General features: G+C 39.0%; 2 pseudogenes across 2 annotated transcripts; both read left to right on the forward strand.

Annotated features, from left to right (window-relative positions):
* Positions 1-5,849: 5,849 nt before the first annotated feature.
* On the forward strand, positions 5,850-6,798 carry LOC306663390 (olfactory receptor 14C36-like; annotated as a pseudogene). Its single transcript has one exon. The product of its transcript is annotated as an olfactory receptor 14C36-like (transcript).
* A 3,179-nt stretch (positions 6,799-9,977) lies between these two features.
* On the forward strand, positions 9,978-17,374 carry LOC306663391 (transportin-1-like; annotated as a pseudogene). Its single transcript has 3 exons — positions 9,978-12,053; positions 16,911-16,968; positions 17,143-17,374. The product of its transcript is annotated as a transportin-1-like (transcript).
* The last annotated feature ends 5,902 nt before the right edge of the window (positions 17,375-23,276 follow it).

Raw genomic sequence — 23,276 nt, forward strand, 5'->3', positions numbered from 1 at the left:
AAACAAGCCTCTTCTATAGTCCTGCAATTCACAGCAAGGGTGAGAAGCCTGACCCATGTTCATATTCATTCATCACATCACTCAGTACCATCTGAATTTTTGGTATTTATTTGCATTCTTCTATACTCTATTATCATATTTTCCCTCTACAATAATAAAATTATGTAAAATTCCAATAATTTTCTTGGTTTCCTAAACCCAGCATCTGGAATAGCTTGGCCATATGTGTGTCATCAGTAATGTTTTCTGAGCAATTACTGTTTTAGATCTTACCCTGCAAAGGCATGGGGGGAGGAGTATACTCTTTTATTATTTCAAGAGTGTTTATTGTATCTGTTACAGAACAGAAGAAAGCCCAAAGCCTATTGTGAGTTTATTCATTTGTGAATTAGTAGAATAAAGTCAGTCACATTAGTAGTCAATAATGTTGCAATATTTTAATTTATTAATTACTCTGCAGAAAGTCAGGTAATTGCTACTAAACATGTAAGATGATGAATATCACGTGGTCAAAAATTTAAAGATGTGCACCAGCGTTCTGGAGATGATAAACACACACATATTAGCTGCAACTTAGTATAATATGTCAATATTTCAACAAAATACAAAAGTGGAAGAATGAATTACAAATTATGAATAAGTTTTCAGAGGGAAAGTGCATTTGAGCCACCTCTCAGGTCCAGTGCATTCTCATCATTTGTCTAGTAGAAAAAGGCATGTCTGTCAGCTCTGAAGAGGAGGTCACTCAGGGGTGAGCTTCAGGTTTGTGTCAGGGAGGAGCTGAGATGGGGACCAGACACAGGTGACAGGCAGACTCAATGGGACCCCTTGAACTTCACCTTGACTGTGAAATTAAAAGCCACTTGCCTGAGTAGGGCCACCAATCCTTGGCCATGTGGGGCAAACACATTTCCAGAGGAGCCCAGACAGACTCAGCAAGAAGGTCACTCTTCAAAGAAAGTGTGTGATTAACATGGCGAGGTCCTGAGGAGACCCTGGTTTGCAGAGAGCAGAGGAAATTATGATGTAGGTGATGCAGGATTGAGGGATTGATTAGGAACCTGTTCATCCTAAGTGTTACCACTGCTGGCCAGAACCTGCACATGCCCGGGTACTTCTTCCTCAGGAACCTGTCCATCTTGGACATGTGCTTCATTTCCATCACTGTCCCCAATGCCTGTGTCAACTCTCTCACTGGCAACAGGGCCATTTCATTGGCTGGCTGTGCAAAGCAGATCTTGGTCATTTTTTGTGCATGTGCTGAACTCCTGTTTCTCTCCACCATTGACTGGGACAACTATGTAACCATCTGCCAGACCATCCAGTACTCTATAACTATGAACCCTCAGCTGTATATCTGCATGACCCTGCTTTCCCTGCCCAGTGGCCTGGTGTATGCAGGTGTGCACACTGGAAACACATTCCAGCTGTCCTTCTGCCAGTGAAACGTGGTCCATCAGTTCTTCTGTGATGTCCCCTCTCTGCTGACACTACCAGGATCATGGTCCTTCTTGTCTCTGCCGTGGTGATCTGTGGTGGTTGCTTTACTTTTATTACCATGTCATATATGTACATATTTTCTGCTGTGTTGAAATATCCCACCAGAGAGACAGGGAGGGCTTTCACCTGCATCCCCCACATCTCCATGGTGTCCATCTTCTTTATTTCTGGCACAGGTGCATATCAGAGACCTTCAGCAACCTCTGACACACTGCAGAACATGATTGTATTTGCCTTTTTTCCCTCCCTTCTTGAATCCCCTCATCTATACTCTCAGGAACAAACAGATGGGGAAGCTGTGAGGAGTGTCATGGGAAGACAGTTGTTCTCAGGGAAATAATTAGAATGGATCATAATTATCCTAATTTCACTGAGTGGAGTTCTGGAGTAGATCAAATGCTCTTCATATCTGGTTTTTTAAGTTATACTACCTGTCGTAATATCACCTTACAAGAATCTGAGTCAATTTATTAAGTAATTTTTGAGAATTACCACATCATATTCATGGATCCTTCATAAAATGTGTGATTTTATCAATGCATCTTTGAATGCTTAAATATGATTCAACATATTTGCATAAATCCTTCTTGTCTAAAGCAGAGATGAGTGAGCTCCCCACATCCCACATGGCACTGTACTGGCTGGACAGTTCCCACCCTGGCTGCAGACACAGTTGAGTAGGGAAGGCAAGGAAAGACTCAGTTCTGCTCCCACTTGAGATTGGAAACACACAGGAGTGAGTACTTGTCAGTTAGCATTCAAATGCATCTGACCCTCATTTTTTTTCTACTCAACAATTTGCAATCTCATCCAGAGAGTCAGTTAGCCCAGGAAACAAACTGTCAATTCTGCAAAGAAAAACAGGTCCAGAGAAGTCTTATAAACTCTGTAGTATTTGCATGATTCCTAGTGCTTCATTAGTAATGTACCTGGCATGTCATGGACAAGTGCAGTTTTTGCAAGTATATCATATAATATTTCTTCATGTTGCCTCTTATGTGTTTAAAATTATTCTTTTCATATTACTTTTATTGACCACATGCTTAGAAGATGCACAGAATTATCTGCACAGATTCAAAAGATAACAAAGGAATACATTCATATTAAGGCAAGAAGGACAAGTTCCCCAAAACCTGGCAGATTATATGTTGGTAGATAAGAATTTATTTAGCAAAAAAATATATATATATATATATAATTTTTCAGTGTAAACATAACATTTAATACAATTTTCATTGAAGCATTTTGAATTCATCAATCTCACATTTTGTCCTGATCAAAATTAAGTTTTCCTTTTCAATAATTTTTCACATTTCATTCTAAAGGTATGTCAGGTGCGATGAGGATATGGATCCCCTGGGAAAAATTGAAAACTAAAATTGATCAGCCTTTGGAAGCATAGTATAAAGGTCATAATGTAATAAAGTGCCCCTCAGCATTCCTCAGTGACTGATCATTAGCATTAAGCCACAATTGTTAATAGGAAAAAATGTGATTTAGAAAATAGTTAATGAATGTGTTTTATAATCCAAGCTGTCCTTTTCATTTTTAAATGCAATCTGTTTCCATATGCTTCCTTATGTTAAGCTCTATTAGGAGAAAGACCAAAATGAAAACTTCCAGCTTTCCCATTACAGAGGAAAGCACTTGGAGTAGTCCCTCTTCATACTTCTGACATTAAATGTGTGTTACTTCTCCTCCTACTTCTTTTCCTGACTCTCATTCTACCTGATCTTTATATTTATTTTTCAATCTTCTTATTTTTCTGGGGGCATTTTTAATAATTTTCACTCCATGAAGGACAATAGAGTTCTGAACACTCTAACATTATCGAAGTCAAACTAGAGAAACTAAATCTTATTTCTTATTTTAAAAACCAGGATTCATAAAGTAATCACATTGGAGATGTGCAAGAGTATTCTGAGTTCCTATGAAAATTAGGTGATGATTCATGTATTTATTGTATCATATCTATAATCTGAAGTTCCTGTGAGACTGATCCATGAGAAAATAAGTAAAATTTAGAGAAAAGATTTTCAGGTTGTGATTATAAGCAAAGAAGAACATAGATTACATTGATATGATTCAAACTACTTACTGAAGAATTTACTACAATATATATGAGAAACTAAAGCAGTACATGGTTTAGTAGAAAAAATATAATTCCAGTACATGTCTCTGTATTTTGGTGCCAGCATTGAAATACTAAACACACAATTAATTTTCCATCTTATATTTGACACAAATGCCTGGGGTTGATCAGCAATAACCCATGCAGTGCCTGGGAGTCAGTAGGAAGGGTGAAAAGCTGCAAGGTATTTAATATGAATTTATCTTATGACCCATCACCTTCTGAATTTGTCATATATATTTATACACATACATACTGTATTATATTCTTTGTCCTCTAATAATAATCAAATTACTAAAAAAAGAATACTTTTCTTCTTTTCAAAATGTCACCATCTCTTTAGCTTCCTAGAAAACTAGTTGTATTTGTGTCATCAGTAATGTTTGTTGATGAAGCACTGCTGTAAATAGACCTTACCTTGAGTGTACAGGGTGCTGGGCTTGCATGACCTCACCCCAGCCTGCTTTGTGTGTACTTCAGCAGTAAAGAAGGGGCAGAGCCTGCTTGGGAGCTCTTCATCTGTCAATCAGTAGAAGAAAAAAGGTCAGTCTAGGTGAGTGGTCAGTCAACAATGCCACCAGGCATTAGTTAATTTACCACTGTGCAGAAAGTCATGCATTTGCTATTCTAATATAAAATGATGAGTGATACATGGACCAAAAGATGAATACATACTGATTAACCGAAAGGTAGTAAACCATGTTGATTTCTAACACAACAAAATCAGAAAAATATTGGAGATTATGGAAAAGATTACAAAAGAAAGGAAGCATCTGATTCTCCTTTAAAGGTCATGACATACAAATTCGAAAATTAAACATCAGATCATAATAAGAAACCAACTGTGAACAAGAGTGTCCTTCAGGTGAAAAGTCATGTTTGCTTCAGGGAGGAATGAGGTATGGGATAAACAGATTGCAGGTAGACCCAGTAAGTCCCCTTGACTTCACACTTACTGAGAAATTAGCACCAACCTACCAGTGTCCTGCCACCCATTCCTGATGCTAGGGGATACACACACTGTCAGGGGATCCAAGGCAGCCTTCACAGGATGTTGACTTTTCTATGGGTGAGTATAGTTAACCTGGCAAGCACCTGGCAAGGTGCTGAAGAGGACCTGAGTTTGCACAGGGCAGAGAAAATGAAGATGTAGGAGACATGGGATTGAACTGGTCTCAACTGCTAGAAAAGTGCTGCAGCAATGAGCTAAACCTTCCACTCAGTGTGCAGAGTCAGTGTCTTTCTGTATGATTATGACATTGTGGAGAAAAGAATATAATGGAAAGTGCCAACAAGAAAAGGGCAAATGAATGTATAAACAAAGGAATCCTCATCTTCATGGTGCTGAACACAGAGTAAAAGCATACTAAGGTAAAATTAGAACTATAGGAGAATGTCAGCTGGGCTGGAACCTGGAGGATTTAAACACATTACAATGGTCCACTGGAGAAGAAAAGAGAGTGCCAGTGGGAGCTGGAACTGGTCCAGCTGAGGGAGGTTGGCAATGAGTCTCAGGCAGAGTGGAGAACTGAGGGGAGTCCAGGTGCAGTCAGGCACGTTAGATTGACACAGCACTGGACCTTCTTCCTGGAATGGGAAAGTTTGAATACCTCAGATGGTTTACTCATGAGAAAAATGTAATCATGTTCCTGAAGATAACTACTCCACTGTTATATATAGATTCCTACCTGAAAATAGAAAAAAATTAAAATTTGAATTATTAATGATAATTTGTAATAATTGTGGATACAATGATAAAAAGTTCGCATTGCATTTATGGAAAATAAACATGTTAACTAAGTCACAAAGCATTAAGATCCCCCTTCCAGACAGAAGGACTTGCAGCAGAGGAGGTGAGTAACCCCAGAAGGTGCTTTGCATGGGAGTCACAGGAGGTCATGGGAGGCATGATGGAGGAGCTGAGCACAAGCCCTGCAGGTCCCTCCCAAACCCTGGGCTGCAGAGTTCCACACCTTCCCTGGGAGATGCACTCAGATTAGAAATAATTTAAATGTATCAGTAAACCAGGAGTGACATTTCCTCTTCAGTGAAAGTAATCAAAAATTCAAGAAAATTCTGCGAAGGTGAATATGTAAAGTGATTTTACTAATCATGCTTTGCTTTTTCTCTCTTACACTTTATCTCCTAGACAACCAAAATTTCCAGTAAATGACCAATTCCTCCAGGGTAACTGAATTTCTCCTCCTGGGCTCTCCTGATGGCTGGACTAAAAGAGTCCCTCTGTTTCACACTATTCCCACTGATATACCTGGGTACCTTGTTAGAGAATCTTCTGATCATCGCTATCACCACTGCTGACCAGAACCTGCACACGCCCATGTATTTCTTCCTCAGGAACCTGTCCATCTTGAACATGTGCTTCATTTCCATCACTGTCCCCAGTGCCTGTGTCAACTCTCTCACTAGCAACAGGGCCATTTCATTGGCTGGATGTGCAACCAATATCTTCTTGGTCATTTTTTTGTGGATGTGATGAACTTCTTTTTCTCTCTATCTTGGCCTGGGACCACTATGTGGCCATCTGCCAGCCCCTCCAGTACCCCATCATCATGAACCCTCAGTTTTGTGTCCTCATGACCCTGGCTTCCCTGCTCAGTGGCCTGGTGTATGCGGGTGTGCACACTGGAAACACATTCCAGCTGTCCTTCTGTCAGTCAAATGTGGCCCCTCAGTTCTCTGATCTCCCCTCTCTGCTGAGGCTCTCCTGCTCTGACACCACCAGCAACATGGTCCTTCTTCTTGTTTCTATTATAATATTTGGTGGTGGCTGCTTTGGTATAATGATCATGTCATACCTTTGCATATTTTCTGCTGTGCTAAAGTCTACCACCAGAGCCCCAGGGAAGGCCTTCTCCACCTGCACCCCTCACATCCTCATGGTGTCTGTCTTCCTCAGTTCCATCACTGGTGTGTACCTGAGACCTTCAGAAACCTCTGACACACTCCAGGACTTGATTATGTCTGCCGTATATACCACGGTTCCTCCCTTCTTGAATTCTCTCATCTACGGTCTCAGGAACAAACAGGTTAAAAAAGCTGAGAGAGATTATTACATAGACAGTTATTCTCAGGGCAATGAAAAACATGTGTTTCATTATTATCCTCATTTCACTCATTCAAATTCACAATTATATAAAGCTATTTGAGTCTGGACTCCATAAGTTCTACTGCTTACCTTAACATCATCTTAAGGAGACCCAGTTATATAAATTTTCAATAAAAAAATTTTGTGAATTACACTATCATTTCTAGCCTTCCTTCATAAAATAACAATATGTTCCACTGTAGGAAAAGAAAATACAGTGACATTTTTTAATTTAAACCATATGTGAGCAAACAGGTTAAGCTATGAAAACAATTTAATACATTTCAGCAGTAATAAATTTTCTCACAATCACAAGTAAAGTTACTAAATACCTTTCTGATAAAAAAGTATTTTGTCTCTGTGTTCCTCTGCTTTTGAGAGGATACAGTTGTATAAATTAAAGTGGAAACTCTTGACAGAGGAGTCAGGCTGTTTCTCGAGGACTCTATAGGCAACTTTGTCCACCTGCCACTGAATAGTACTGTGGGGTGTGGTGGACATGACTCTGAGCTTGCTCAGGAATATTCTCAGAGGACATGGGCTGCTGTTGGCTGCCAGGATCAGTATAACTCCAAACTGTGCTCTAGAAAACCCTGTTTTAACATTGCTTGCTGTAGCTCAGAGGCTCAAAGCATCCCTCCATGGAAGCAGCCCACTGGATAACTGGATTTGCTCCAACCCTGAGCACAGGGTTCCCGCCTCCACAGAGGCCATCTGCATAGGAGGCCAGGCCCCCACCTCACATGCCCCACCCTGACCAGTGTACTGTGCATGAGCTTCTTAAATATTGTGTGGATCAGGAGTCTGTAATTGGCACAGTCCTGGAAGATTTTGCTGAGTTCTCTGAGTTCCTGAGGGGTTGGCATAAACAACAATTCTAATAGTCACTTACAGACCAAAGCCAGGATCAGTCAGATTTCCTCCGCAGGTGATAATGATCCTCTCTCTCAAAGGTCTGTAGGGCAATCAATCCTGAGACACCTGGACTCCTCCAGGACTCCAAGAAGCCTATTCCCATCCTCCATTATTCAAAACTATTTTTTTCTAATTGCTTAATCATTCCTTCTCAGAAACACAAAATACATTGAAGAATCCTTTTTATCTTTTCTCCCTCACCTGTGGGAACACTGTTGCTGGACCTAAGGAGGTTTTCACCCATACAACCCTTTCTCCATCAACATTATCTCTAGACAGCTGACTTCATTTTGTTTTCACAATGCTTTTTCTATTCATGCACTTTGTCACCAGAGATTGGGGAATGTTATTGTAGAAATGGGAATTAAAAGAAAAAACACAAAACCTTATAAAACCTAGACAAATTAAGAGTCCACATGAGAGTGGTCGAGTTTTAAGAAGCTACATAGTTCTGATGACCAGCAAGGTGTCCTCCTCACCATGAGTCAAGTGGAATATCCATAATGGCATGGAGGCTGCTCACCATGACCCAGGCTTTGCTGAAGAGCTTGAGTGAGACAGTGGGAGGATGCTCACTGGTCACTCTGTGACCTCCTTAAGCATGTTTCCATCTTGGTTCATCATGATCAATGTTTCTCCAATATGCTAGGCTCTGGGCCCCAGGCAGTTTGGTCTGTACACATAAAAGTGCCATAGGTTAAAATATACTTTTGTTCCTTAGAATTTTCAGGAATGCAGGATCACTCTCAAGCTATCCAACATGGACCAACTCAATTACTGACACTGATCCTGAACATTTTCCTTCTTTTCATTGGCCATAAGACTTTAAGTCAGATAAACTTGTAGACATAGTCATAGACAACTAACATTGTCTCCTTTGCCTGAATCACTTATACTGTACACTTTTACCAGACTGTGAAACCCCCAGGTTCTTCTGTTGAAACATCAGCTCTGGTGAGGCTGCTCCCTGAGTCCTCCAATATATCACACTTCCTGGCCTAATGTCCAAGGTGTCCATCTCCCTTGGTGGCTCTCAAGATAGCATCTGGGTTCTTTCTCTCTTTGGATAGATTGACAACAAATTTTTTCATTATAACAGGCAAAGGGTTGGCGATGACCAGCTAAAGGTAGTATGGAAAATGCCACCAAAAGGAAAGAGGACCACAGAACAATATCCCTTATAAGAACATAGGAAATCTTTTCAACAAAATCTGCCTAAACAAAGCACATCTACCAAGAGCATATCAACATGTTTATAAACCATGTTCATATGGAATCCTTCCCAGCATGCAATGGAGCCTCAACAGACCATCACCAGTGAATTCCCATCGTGTTAACAGTGTGAAGGTCAAAACATCCATCAAAGGACATGTGTATTTTTAAAATGCTGTTGGATACATATAATGGAATCCCATTCATCTCTTAAAGTAATGATAAAAGTGCTACATGCTACAACGTGCACTAGTTTCAAAAACATCAGGCTGAACCCAGTCACAAAAAAGAGCACATATTGAATAATTCTAGCCATACAAAGTAATCAGGGCGTATAAATTCAAACATGGTCTGGTCAGGTTCTGACTCTCAGGGGTCATAGTGGCAGCAGCAGATGTTGGCATCTGAGTTACTGAGTGTGATTCCTTGGGGATCCACCCACAGAGACTTCCTTTGGGGCACCACAGGCAGCAAACTAAGCTGGTTTATGAGTGAAAACAAGATGAGCAAGGGCTTCAGAAAACCCTGCCACTGTATAAGAAGTCCCAGTCCCCAGACACCGCCCTCCAGAGGACCATGCGACAATGACCATTTTACCCTTGTTTTGATAAGCCTAAAGAATTTAATTCTCTTAAAACAATTGCCTACTTTATTGTCAATAAGCACCAAACTCTTTAATATCAAATTGGGTTACACAAGGAAGTTTCCTTAAATAGAATTTGTTCTAGAAAATGTAACATCTCAATCAACATCTAGATTTTAACAACTTCCTCATTTTTGTTCATACAAAATTAAAATTGGAATATGAACCCAAAAGATCCATGAGTAGCTTCATTTTGAAGAATAATGTGAAAGTGCATTTTCCAAACCTCCCAAATGTGTGACAGACTTCACTAAAAGTGAATGTTATATAATATTGGGACTACTCTCCTTTATCAGAGCCACTGATATTGACTACAGACATCACCTCCAGGGGAGAATTTCAGAATTGGTGTGACCTGTTACCAAAACTTTAGTCATTGATTCTGAAATCACAACATCTGTAAGAGAGTATTTGGAGCCCTTCAGCATAGTGAAGGATCTTCTGATATTTTAGATGGTGAAATTTCAGATCACACTGTCAACGTCATGATTCCCAAATGTTTATAGTTCTTCAATCACAGTAGCCCTAATATGAGGTTTCATGCTCTTGCATGTGTCTCTCAGTGTGTCTTCAGTAGGACTCAAGCTCTGATGTTGCACATTGATACTTTTATTCAAAATCTCTTTGCATTGCCTGGTGGTGAGGAACCAAATGTGCAAAAACATGTGTGCTGGACTCTTGTGATGTTGCTTGAAGTTTGAATGGATTGTCTGCTTCCTCACATGAATAATTTAGTTGAGTACATGCTACAGAGGACTGAAGATCAATATGAAAATGTGGATTTACCATCCTATAAATTTTGACTTACTTTGGCTGGGCAGCCAATATGCAAAGATGAACTTATGAGGTATTTTTCTAAATTGATTCCTGTGTTAGTGAACAATATGAAATACTCAAATACAGGTATGCTGCTCAAGGGTGATGTTGAAGAATATGAAATAATTCCTGATAATGAACAGGATATAAGGCCACATTTTCATTGATCAAGGTCTGTGACTCAGCAGCATGATGAACAAGGGATTGAAGAGGAGATGATGATGATGAAATTGAAGATAATGATACAATTTCTGACTGGGATCTAAGAAAATGTTGTGCTGCTGCTCTAGTTATTCTTGCAAAAGTGTATTGTGATGAGCTATTGCCACATATCTTGCCCTTTCTGAAACAATTGCTTTTTCTTTATGAATGTGACATTAAAAAATGAGACATCTTGATTTTTGGAGCAATTGCTGAAGGTTGTATGCAGGGCATGACTCCATAACTGTCTGAGCTTATTCCTCATCTTATTCAGTTCCTGTATGGTGAAAAGTCCCCTGTGCATTGTGTTACATGCTGGACACTTAGCCACTGTGCACACTGGGTAGTCAGCCAGCCACAAAACACAAACCTGGAGCCATTAATGACAGAGTTATTAAAGCCTGTGGTGGATGGGAACAGAGAGTAGGAGGCCTACAGTGCATTTGATACCCTTGAAGAGGAGACTTGTACAGAACTTGCTCCTTGCCTTGCTTATATGCTTGACACCCGGGTTTTCACATTTAGAAAATACCAACATAAGAAACTACTTATTTTTATGATGCCATAGAAATGCTAGCAGATTCAATAGAATATGATCTAAACTAACAGAACATAACAAGAAGCTAATTCCTCCACTGATCCAGAAATGGAATACTTCAGAGGATGAACATAGAGATCTCTTTCCTTTACTTGAGTGCATATCTTCAGTTACCATGGCCCTGCAGTCTTGCTTCCCTCCATACTGTGAACCTATCACCGTGGTGTGAATCAAGCACAGAAGACACTTGCAAAGGCCCTGCTGAGCAATGCTCAACTAGTTCAATATGAGGCTCCAGGAAAAGATTTTATGAGAGTGGCTATTGATTTACTCAGTGGCCTGGCTGAAGGACTTGGAGGTAACATTGAACAGCTGGTAGCCTGAAGCAATTTCCTAACACTAATGCACAAGTGCATGGTCATGAAAATGCCACAAGTTTGACAGAGTTCCTTTTCCCTATTTAGGTGACATGAATAAAGGTTGCTTTCAGCATGTTAAACTTTGCATAGCCTATTTCATGCCAATATTGGGAACCTACAAAAATTCTAAGTTCATTTCAGGCTGCAACAATGCTCATGGGCAACTGGAGAAATCGCCATTCAAATGGGTATAGATATGCAGCTTACTTTCTTATTGTGGCACCAGCTTGTAGAAGTCATTAACATCCCAACACACTAAAGACCTTGTTACAGAATACAGCAATAACAAGTGGTTGTCTTGGTTATGATTGGGTTCAAAGGTGACCCCCATACTTCAGCAGTTCATAAGACCCTGGTGTACCTCTCTGAGAAACTTAGGAGACAATGAAGAAAAGGACTCAGCATTCCATGGGATTTGTACCATGACCAGTTTGATTCCTAGTGGTGTAATCCAGGTTGTTATACTGGATTTTTATACAGGTGTATCCAGGTTTCATCATGGATTGACCCTAAAGATGATCTCAGAGATATGTTCTGTAAGATTCTTCATGGGTTTAAAAATCAAGTTGAGGGTAAACGTTGGAGACATTTCTCAGACCATTTTCTCTTCCCTTCAAGAGTGTCTTGCAGATTTTTATGGTGTTTAATCTAGTATGCTTAAACTGCAGTCCTCAAGAGCCTGTGAGGGAGTTCCTGCACCCAGGGAACAAGTTACCCTTTATGGGGGGGAAGCATATAACCAGTAAGGAATACAGTATGACCCCAACTCTACTGGGAGGGCCTGGAGGGAGGTGTGATATCGTTGTATTAAGTCGATGTTGGGAAATATTTTAACATCTGGAACCTTTGTGGGTAGAAATCTGTCTTCAATTACAACTCTGCACAGGATGTGAAGAAGCAAAAAAATCTCTTCAGTCTATTCACAAAATAGTGCATTCTAAATATTATGGGGAATTGTACCAATACAAGAACCACTTAAATGATGCAGAGGGATAAGAAAGAGAAAAAAATCTATATTGCACAATAAAGGAAACCTGAGAATGGAGGCAACAAACACTAAAAACTTTATTTTTTAAATTTAAAGGTTTTTCTATAAATGTTCCCACATTATGGTGCCTTGTTCTGCATGCTAATGAAGAGCAACATAAAAAAATCTAATATTGTTAAAAGTCAAATGACCTTCCCACTGCAGAAGCAGGATCTTGGAAATAATATTTTAAGCCCCTGCAATGTTTCAAATAAAACAAATCAAATTTAAATAATGAAGCACCCAGTGAAATACCAAAAATTCACTTCTTTTACCTTTGTGAGATGGGGAGGGAGGAGGAAACAAATGGGGTTGGGCATATCAAAACTGAAGTTGACACTTTGATTTTACATTAAAATATTAATGTAGTCCATATAATTTGATGGCTGTACTTCATTAGTTTTAACTCCAAGGAAAACACGTTAGTTAAAGTGCAGTGAAAGATTCAGACATGCATTCTGGCTCCAGTGATTGAAGGTAAATCAGTGAGAAGCCAGCATGCTTGCATCCCATAGAGTGACATTGGTGTTTGTTGACCTATGTGGCAGCCGTTCTTGTTGCCTTTTACCAATTCAGAGTAGCCCTGCATTTGAAATGTCTTTGTTTGACCTACAAGTATCTCCAGCACCATGCCACCCAGGTCCAGCCCACCCACATGGATCTCCAGCACCACAGCACCCTGGGAGGAATCAGCAGTGGATGCTGTGGCTCCCCCATCTACCAACATGTGGGGATGCCTGTGCCCACCATCTTGGTTTATCCCTGAGCAGGACACTGCTATTGATAGTTGGGGCAGATCCCATCCTGGGACTCCTCATTATCAAATATCTTTCACACATTGGACTACTGAAGCCTGGAATGTTTTAGTAGTATATTACAGTTTTGTTGTAAATTTTATTATTATTATTATTCCTATTTCTCTATCTTTTATGATTTCTCTCAGTCTCTCTATTCTCCTTACATCTGTTCCCTTGGACTCTCCCCTTTTCTCATGCTAAAAACCAACATCTTTTGAGTCCATATTCACTCTTCCTATGATCTAAGGCCTCTATATACACACTTCCTATCTGATCAACATTACATCCTACAAACATCCCCATCATCTGTCCACCACTAGCAATTGTAGACCTTATTGCAAATTATTGTTTATGCTGTACATAATAATCAAACTCATCATCTTCAGATCTTATGACAATACTGTTATCATCTTAATAGTTGCTATTTCTTGTAAGGCTGCATGTTCTTTGTGTTGTGTGCTGCTAATATTGATCTCCTCCTAAAAGGTGAAGTATCAGAATCCTGCAGATACACTATAAACCTATAGGGGAGAAAATGTAATATTTCTTATCTGCCCTGCTAGAGGGGAACATACAAGAACAGTGTGAAAATCATGGGAAGAAAGAATCCCAAATGAAACAAGATTCTATATTAAGAGAATTCACTGACACTGTGATGGAAGAAATGTCAGAAAGAGAGTTAAGAGTATACATAATTAAAAGGACCTACAAACTAAAGGATGACATAAGAGAGCAAATGCAGGCAAGGAATTATCACATCAATAAAGAGTTAAAAGACAGAAGGCAGGAAGCAAAATATCATTTCAATAAAGAGGTAAAGATTCTGATAAAAAAAACAAACAGAAATAATTGAAATGAAGAAAACAGTAAACCAAATTGAAAACTCATCAGAAACATCCCAAACTGACTGGATAGCTTGGAAGACAGAATCCCAGACAATGAACACAAAATGTTTAATCTTGAAAATAAAGTTGACCACACAGAGAAGATGTTAAGAAATCATGACCAAAACCTCCAGGAATAAAGGGATAACATGAAAAGACCAAGTGAAGAATTATGAGGACTGAGAAAGGCACAGAGATACAAACCAAAGAAATGAACATTCCATTCAATGAAATAATATCAGAAAATTTCCCAAACCTGAATGATGAAATGGAAAATCAAATACAAGAGGCTTACCGAACACCAAATGCACAAAATTACAACAGAGCCACACGAAGCCACATTTCAATGAAAATTACCAAAATACAAAATAAAAATTGAATTATAAATGCCAGAAGAAAAATTATCACATTACATACTGTGGAAAACAAATACAGATATCAGCATATTTCTCAGTCCAGATCCTCAAAACTCTGAAAGAACATAAATGCCAACCAAGAATCTTATACCCAGGAATACTAACCTTAGGCTTTGATGAGAAAAAAATATCCATTCATGATAAACAAAATTTAAAGGAATTTATAAACAGAAATACAGGACTACAAAACATGCTCAGCAAAATATTCCATGAAGAAGAAATGAAATTTAACAATGAAAGTCAGCAAAGGGAGGAACTATTCTAAAGGAAAAGCTAATCAAAAAGAGAAACGAAGTCAAATTAAAAACCAAAAATAATCCAAAATGACCAGGAACACAAATTATATCTCAATCATTACCCTGAATGTTAATGTTCTAAGCTTATTAATCAAAATATATAGATGGGATGATTAGATTTTTAAAAAGGCCCAACAATATGCTGCCTTCAAGAGACTTATCTCATAAGAAAAGACATTCACAGACTGAAGTTGAAAGGATAGGAAAAATCATACCATGCACATGGACTCAGTGAAAAAGCCCAGGTTTCCATTGTCATGTAAGATGAAGTGGACAACAAGTCAAAATTAGAAGGGATAAGGAAGGACATTTCATGCTGATTAAGGGAAACATTAATCAACAAGACATAACAATCATAAATATTTATGCCTCAAACAATGAAGCATTTATGTACATCAAGTGAATCCTTCTCAATTTCAGGAATCAAATAGGCAAGGAATACAATAATAGTGTGTGACTTTACCATACCTCTCTCACCACTGTATAGATATTCCAAAGAAAAATGAACAAAGAATGCACAGAACATAATAATATAGTCAACAAGTTTGAGTTCACAGACATATGTACAATATTCCATCCAAAAATGAGTAAATACACTTATTTCTCAGCACCTGGATCCTTCATTAAAATAAACCATATGTTATGCCACAAAGCAACTCTTAGCAAATGCTAAAAAAAAAAAAACTACCTTGTATTCTATCAGATCATATTGAATAAAATTAGAAATCAATGATAAAATACAAATGAGAAACTACTATAACACCTGGACACTAAATAATATGCTACTGAATGATGCACGGATAGCAAAAGACATTAGGAAGGGGATAAAAATTCTTAGAGGTAAACAACAACAACAATAAAACATATCCAAGTCTCTGTAGCACTATGAAAACAGTCCTAAGAGGAAAATTCATCACATGGAACACATTTGAAAAAGGATAAAAAGTCAAGAAATAAATGACCTAACATTGTATCTCAAAGCCCTAGAAAAAGAACAGATCATCACCAAAAATAGGAGAAGAAAGGAAATAATTAAAATCAGAGCTGAAATCAATGAATTTGAAATAAAAGAAGCAATTCAAATAATTGACAAAACAAAAGGTTAGGTCTTTGAAAAAATACACAAAATTGGTAAACACTTAGCTACACTAATGAAGAGGAGAGAGAAAACTCAAATTACAAAAATTCATGATGAAAAATTAAATATTGTGACAGACACTATTGAAATACAAAACATAAAAGGAAGATATTTTGAAAAACTACACTCCAATAAAATAGAAAACCTCAAAGACATTGACAGATTTCTAGACACGTGATCCACCCAAACTGAATGAAGAGGACTTACACAATTTAAACAAATCAATTTCAAGCAATTAAATAGAAGAAGCCATCAAAAGTCAACCAATCAAGAAAAGCCTGGGACCATACATATTCTCAATCGGGTTCTACAAGACTTTCCAAGAGCTAATTCCAATACTCCTCAATGTATTCCATGAAATAGAAAACGAGGGAACCCTTCCAAACTCATTCTATGAAGCTAGTATCAAGCTGATACCAACACCAAAGACACACCAAGGAAAGAAAACTTCACACCAATACCCCTAATGAAAATAATTGCAAAAATTCTTAACAAAATTCTGGCAAATTGCATAAAAACGGAAAAGAGGGGTGGGAGGGGTGGGGGGAAGGGAAAAAATAACAGAATGAATCAAACAACATTACTCTATGTAAATTTATGATTACACAAATGGTATGCCTTTATGCCATGTACAAGCAGAGAAACAACATGTATCCCATTTGTTTACAATAAAAAATAAATAAATAAATAAATAAATAAATAAATAAATAAATAAAAACCTATTAAAAACATAGTGACCATGGTCAAGGGAGCTTGGTTCATCCCAGGGAGGCAAGGATGGTTCAACATCCATAAATCAATAGAGTAATTTACCACATCAACAGACTTAATGTTTAGAATGACATGAGGTCTCCTCTGTGTGTTGCTGCAGATGCCACCGCTGCAGATGCCACCATCCAGACCCTCCAGAGGTCTTTTCTGTGGGAAGGGTACAGCTGGTCGTGAGGCCACTGACCCACATGCCCAGAGGTGTGTTCTCCAGGTGCTACTGTTGCTCACACCACCGCAGACCACACGAGGTCTGTTGACAGGCACTGCAGCTGCTGTTGACTCTGTCGCAGACACCGTCTCCTGAACATCTACTGCCCTTGACGCTGTCTCAGATGCCTGGCTGCCCTCTACAATGCTACCTCCACTGCTGCTACAACCACCAATACTAGTGCCACCAAATCGACTGCCACTCACCTGGAGGTCTTCTCTCTGGGTAATGTGGCAGCTGAAGCCACAGCTGATGCTGTTGCCACTACTGCCACAGACCCCTACATGCTGCCAATGCCACTAAGGTCTGCAGCTTCTGTTTACCCACTGCCTGATGCCACTGGCCTCTGCTACTAACACTTCCACCACAGTTCAGAGGTCCACTTCCAGGGAGAATTCAGGCATACCTGCACACAGCCACATCTACTTTGAGACGCGGGCCAGAGCCTTGGATTTGTTTGGGGTGCCCAATGGTTTGTTGCCATTGCCATTTTTGGATGCAGCCACAATGGTCTAGGGATGCCACCAGGACCTGGAGGTTCAGTGTTATGGTGCCTATGAGCTTGGCTGCAACTGGGTTCTTCCTCCCAAGGATGTGAGTTGCCACCATCTAGTTACTTTCTCTCAGGATTGCTCATCCCTGGTGGTCTCTCTCCAAATTCTAGTGGCACTGAGATCTTGGGATTGCAAGGTGGCCAAACCCAGTACATCTGAGATTCAGATTGATGGGATGGTGACTGGTTCTCCAGGGCCTGTCTGGGCCAGGCACTCCTGTGGGAAGTCAAAGACAGGGCTGAGAAATCTTGGACCCTGGCCGAGAATGTTGTTTGATTTTATATCAAGATTTATTTTATTTTTATTTTTTTCTTCTCTATCCACCATATTTGGAGCAGGTGTTTTTTGAGCATCATTTAGTTGAAGATGGTGATACATGAATGGTATTTTGCTGATCTGCTATATACTCTGCCTATTCATGTTTTTAAGTTTTGTCTTCTCTTTATGTGTATTGTTCCTCTTCTTTGTCTGTCTTTCTAGATTCTCTTTCTACCTTTTCTCCACCTAATAGCAAATTACTGTTGGTTCCTCTTCCATTCTTCCTGTGCAATTTTGCTTGTGGCTTATCTGTTTCTCCCTCGTGAACACCATGTTCTTTACTGTTTGTTCTTTCTTTTTCCACTGTTATGGTTTGGATATGAGTTGTTCCCCAAAACTCACATGTAAAAATTGCAGAAAGGTTCAGAGGGGAAATGATTAGGATGTAAGAGTCTTAACCCAATCAGAGGAATTAAACTCTGATGGGATTAATTGAAGTAGTAGGGTGAGGCTGGAGGAGATTGGAATTGGGGTATGGCTTTTGGGTATATATTTTGTATCTGGAGAGTAGACACACTCTCCCTCAGCTTCCTGATCACTGAGATGTGAGCTGTGTCCCTCTTCCACTCTCTCCTGCCATGATGTTGAACCTAACCTTGAGTCTCAAGAAATGGAGTCAGCATTTTAAGGATTAAATCCTCTGAAACTTTGAGCCCTTTAATAAACCCATCTGCCTCTATAATTTTTCTGCTCAGACCATATAGTCACAGCAGGGAAATTGCTGACTAAAACATTTACTATTTGAGATCGTAAATCCATTTGGCAAATTTTCTATTTTTATTGTGGACACTGATTGAACTCATGATTGCAGTTTGTAGGAGAGGGCAGTGGATGCCTTGCTTGGAGCTATTAGATTTGAGGCTGTATAATGTTTGCAGTGGGTGTTGTTGATATTGGTCTTCCTCCTAAAGGTGGGACACTGGAAATTTTCACTGGCAATATAGGTGTATAGGATAGAGCCTGTATCACCTCAGATCCACACAACTAGGTGGAAAAACACACAAGCAACATGAAGAAACAGGGGAACAAAATGCCCTGAACAAACCAAGATGCCTCAGTAAGAGAAGCCACTGACAAGACAGTAGAAAAAATGGTCAAGGAGTTTAGAATGTACACAGTTAATCTGATCTGTGAAGTAAAGGATGGTATAAAGTGTAAAATCAAACAGAAAATGCAGAAAGTGAAAGATCACTTCAATAAAGAATTAGAGATTGACATTATTCCTGTGAATAAATCCTAGTTATGTTAAACAGCAATTCAACCTGGTAATTAAAATTGGTGGTTTACAGTGACTGTAATAAAGATAGGGAGGAATAATATGTGTAATGGATTAGATGTTTCATTTCAATAAATAAAGGCATTTGGGAGCAAGCTATAGTTGGAAGTTGTACAATTTTGAAAATGTGGGAAATGACACTGAACTGATTACCATGAACTGCACAAAGGCTAACTTTATATCATGTGGATTTAATGTGAAGGATAAGAAATTTTGCTAATGAGCTGAAATAGTGTTAGATGTTTCCCACTTGCAGGATGGTGAGTGAGTGAGAGTTCTCAGCACTCTTAATGTCACCTGATCCCCATACACATCCCTAACTCACACTAAGGTGAAGGAAGCAGAGATGAGAATACATAGTGAGCCCACCAGCCTCTTCTCAGTGCTACTCACTTCTCAGCTATGACGTAGGTTGTGCCCAGCAGAGGACTCCACTGTGTTATCCACTGTGCATGCTGGCATGTGGCCAGGTCCTCTCTCCTGGGCTCTGGAGATACTGCTGCCTGGTGCTGTGCTCACCCCTCTGGCTGCCTCTGCAGGCTGATCTCTGGGCTCCTTGGGGCCCTGCTCCCAATGTCGAGGCACCAGGTTCACATAAAGCAGAGGTGACTGAGCTCTCCACATCCCACATGCACTGTGCTGGCTGGACAGATCCACCCTGGCTGCAGACACAGAAGAGACAGTTCTGCTTCCACATGGAGAATGGGCAACACTCAGGAGTGAGTACTTGGTAGTTGGAGTCCAAACACACCCAAATCTTCATTTTTATTCTGCTTAGAAAACTACATTCACATCCAGAAAGTCAGATAGCCCAGGAAACAAATGATTAATTCTGCAAAGATAAACAAACACAGAGAAGACTTCTACACAGTATTATTTGCTATGATTCCTGGAGCTTCAATAATAATGTACCTGGAGTGTCATGGACATCTGCATAGTGTTTGCAAGTAATGAATGTGATAGTTTGTCATGCTCCATTTATGGGCTTAAATTTTTTTTAAAATTACTTTTCTTACCACACACAGAAAATGCACAAAATTTTCTGCACAGATTTGAGAGGTGACAAAGAAATACATTCATATTAAGGCAAGAAGGATAAAATCCCAAAAATCTGGTAGGTGACAGGAAGATGGATAAGAATTCATTTAGTAAATGACATATAATTTTATTTTTCAGCAGTTTTGGAAATAAAACTACTGATAGTATACAAAATTTTCCCTTAAGCACTTTGAATTCCACAACCTCACCTTTTTGTCCTGATCACAATTATTTTCTCCTTTTCAATAATTTTCACATTGTACAAAAGAAATATATTGGGTGTGATGAGGATCTGTATCCAGTGGTAAAAATATAAAAACAGGGTTGTGCAGCCTTGGGAAACACATTCTGAAGGCCAGGATATCACAAATTGCCCCTCAGCATTCCTCAATGACGATCGATAGCATTAAGTGATAATTGCTAATAGGAAAAACTGTAATTTAGAAAATAATTAAATTCTGTGTCCTACAGTCCTAGTAATCCTTTGCATTTTAAATCCAATGTTTCCAATACACTTCCTTATTTTATGTACCATGAGAGATTGACCAAAAAGGAGCACCCAGATGTCACTGGAAGGCACTTGGAGCACTCCTTCTTCATGCTTCTGAAATTGAACAATGCTAACTTATCCTAGTACCTCTTTTCCTGACCCTCATGCTACCTGACCTTTGTATTATTTATGTTGCATCTCATGATTTTTAGAACGGATAGTTCAGAAAGCATTTTTCTGATTTTAAGTCCTTTGGATATAGTCCAAGGACTGGGATATCTGAGTCAAATAGCGGTTCCATTTCAAATTTTCAAAGGAATCTCCAAACCGCTTTCCAGAAAGACTGCACCAATTTGCAACCCCAATAGAAATGTTTGAATGTGCCTTTTCCCCCACATCCTGGGTAATACCTATGGTTGCTTTATTCTTGATAATAGCCATTCTCATTGGGGTGAGATGAAATCTTAAGGTAGTTTTGACTTGCATTTCTCATTACTAGAGATGTTGAACTTTTAAAAATATATCTGTCTAAAAAGCTTTCAGCAAAGGAAACTATCAGCAATGCGAAGAAAGAGCCTAGAGAGTGGGAGAATATCTTTGCCAATCATACTTCAGATAGAGCACTAATCTCCAGAATCTATAAAGAACTCAAAAAACTCTACTCCAAGAATTCAAATAGTCCAGTCAACAAATGGGCTAAGGAAATGAATAGACACTTCACAGAAGAAGATCTACAAGCAATCAACAAACATATGGAAAAATGTTCAACATCTCTAGTAATAAGAGAAATGCAAATCAAAACCACCCTAAGATTCCATCTCACCCCAATTAGAATGGCGATTATCAAGAATACGAGCAACAACAGGTGTTGGCGAGGATGTGGGGAGAAAGGTACACTCATACACTGCTGGTGGGGCTGCAAATTAGTGCAGCCACTATGGAAAGCAGTGTGGAGATTCCTTAGAAAACTTGGAATGGAACCACCATTTGACCCAGCTATCCCACTCCTTGGCCTATACCCAAAGGACTTAAAATCTGCATACTACAGAAATACAGCCACATCAATGTTCATAGCTGCTCAATTCACAATAGCCAGACTGTGGAACCAACCTAGATGCCCTTCAATTGATGAGTGGATAAAGAAACTGTGGTATATATATACAATGGAATATTACTCAGCCATAAAGAATGATAAAATTATGACATTTGCAGGCAAATGGATGAAATTAGAGAATATCATGCTAAGTGAGATAGGCCGATCTCAAAAAGCCAAAGGACGAATGATATCGCTGATAAGTGGAGGATGACACATAATGGGGGGGAGGGAAGGATTAGAGTTAGGGTTAGGGAGGGGGGCAAGTATGGAGGAAGGAACTACTGTATAGAGGGTAAAGAGGGGTGGGAGGGGTGAGGGGAAGGGAAAAAATAACAGAATGAATCATACAACATTGCTCTATGTAAATTTATGATTACACAAATGGTATGCCTTTACGCCATGTACAAACAGAGAAACAACATGTATCCCATTTGTTTACAATTAAAAAAAATATATATATATAATTACAGTCATGTTCCAACTTGAAAAAAAATATATATATATATCTGTTCATTTCTTGTTTGTCTTCTTCTGTGATATGTCTGCTCAGTTTCTTAGGCCATTTATTGACTGGGTTCTTTGTATTTTTGGTGTAAAGTTTTTTGAGTACTTTATAAATTCTGTAGATAGTGCTCTATCTGAAGTGTGTGTGACAAACATTTTCTCCCACTCTGTAGGCTCTCTCTTCATATTTCTGATTGTATTTTTTGCTAAGGAAAGTTTTTAATTTCAATCCATTGCATTTATTGATTCCTGCTTTTATTTCTTGTGCTTTGGGAGTCTTCTTAAGAAATTCTTGTCCTAAGCTGACATGATGAAGATATGGGCCTACTTTTACCTCTGTTTGTTGTAGGGTCTCTGGTTTAATTCCTAGGTACTTGATTTATTTTGAGTTGAGTTTTCTGCAGGGTGAGAGCTAGAGGTTTAATTACATTTTGCTGCATATGGATTTCCAGTTTTCTCAGCACAATGTATTGAAGAGGCTATCTTTTCTCCACTGTATGTTTTTGGCATCTTTGTCCAAAGAACTTAAAATCAGCACACTACAGTGATGCAACCACCAGAGTATTTATAGCAGCTTAATTCACAATATCTACATTGTGGAACCAACCTTGATGCTCTTCAATAGATGAGTGACATAGAAACTGTGACATCCATACACAATGGAATATTACTTAGTCACGAAGAAGAATAAAACTATGGAATTTGCAGGTAAAAGGATGGAACTGGAGACTATCATGCTAAGTGAAATTAGCCAATCCCCAAGAATCAACGGTTGAATATTTTCCCTGATAAGTGAATGATGATACATAATAGGTACTTAAGGAAAGAATTGAGGAATGTTGGATTGTGTACAGTGAAATTATGGGTGGGAAAGGAGAGAAGGAAAGATAATGGAATGAGACAATAATCCTTACTCTATGTACATGTATGATTACACAATGGTGACTGTACATCCTGCAAAACCAGAAAAATAAAAAGTTGT

Source organism: Sciurus vulgaris (genome assembly GCF_902686455.1).
Source record: "Sciurus vulgaris genome assembly, chromosome: 6".
Lineage (NCBI taxonomy): Eukaryota > Metazoa > Chordata > Mammalia > Rodentia > Sciuridae > Sciurus > Sciurus vulgaris.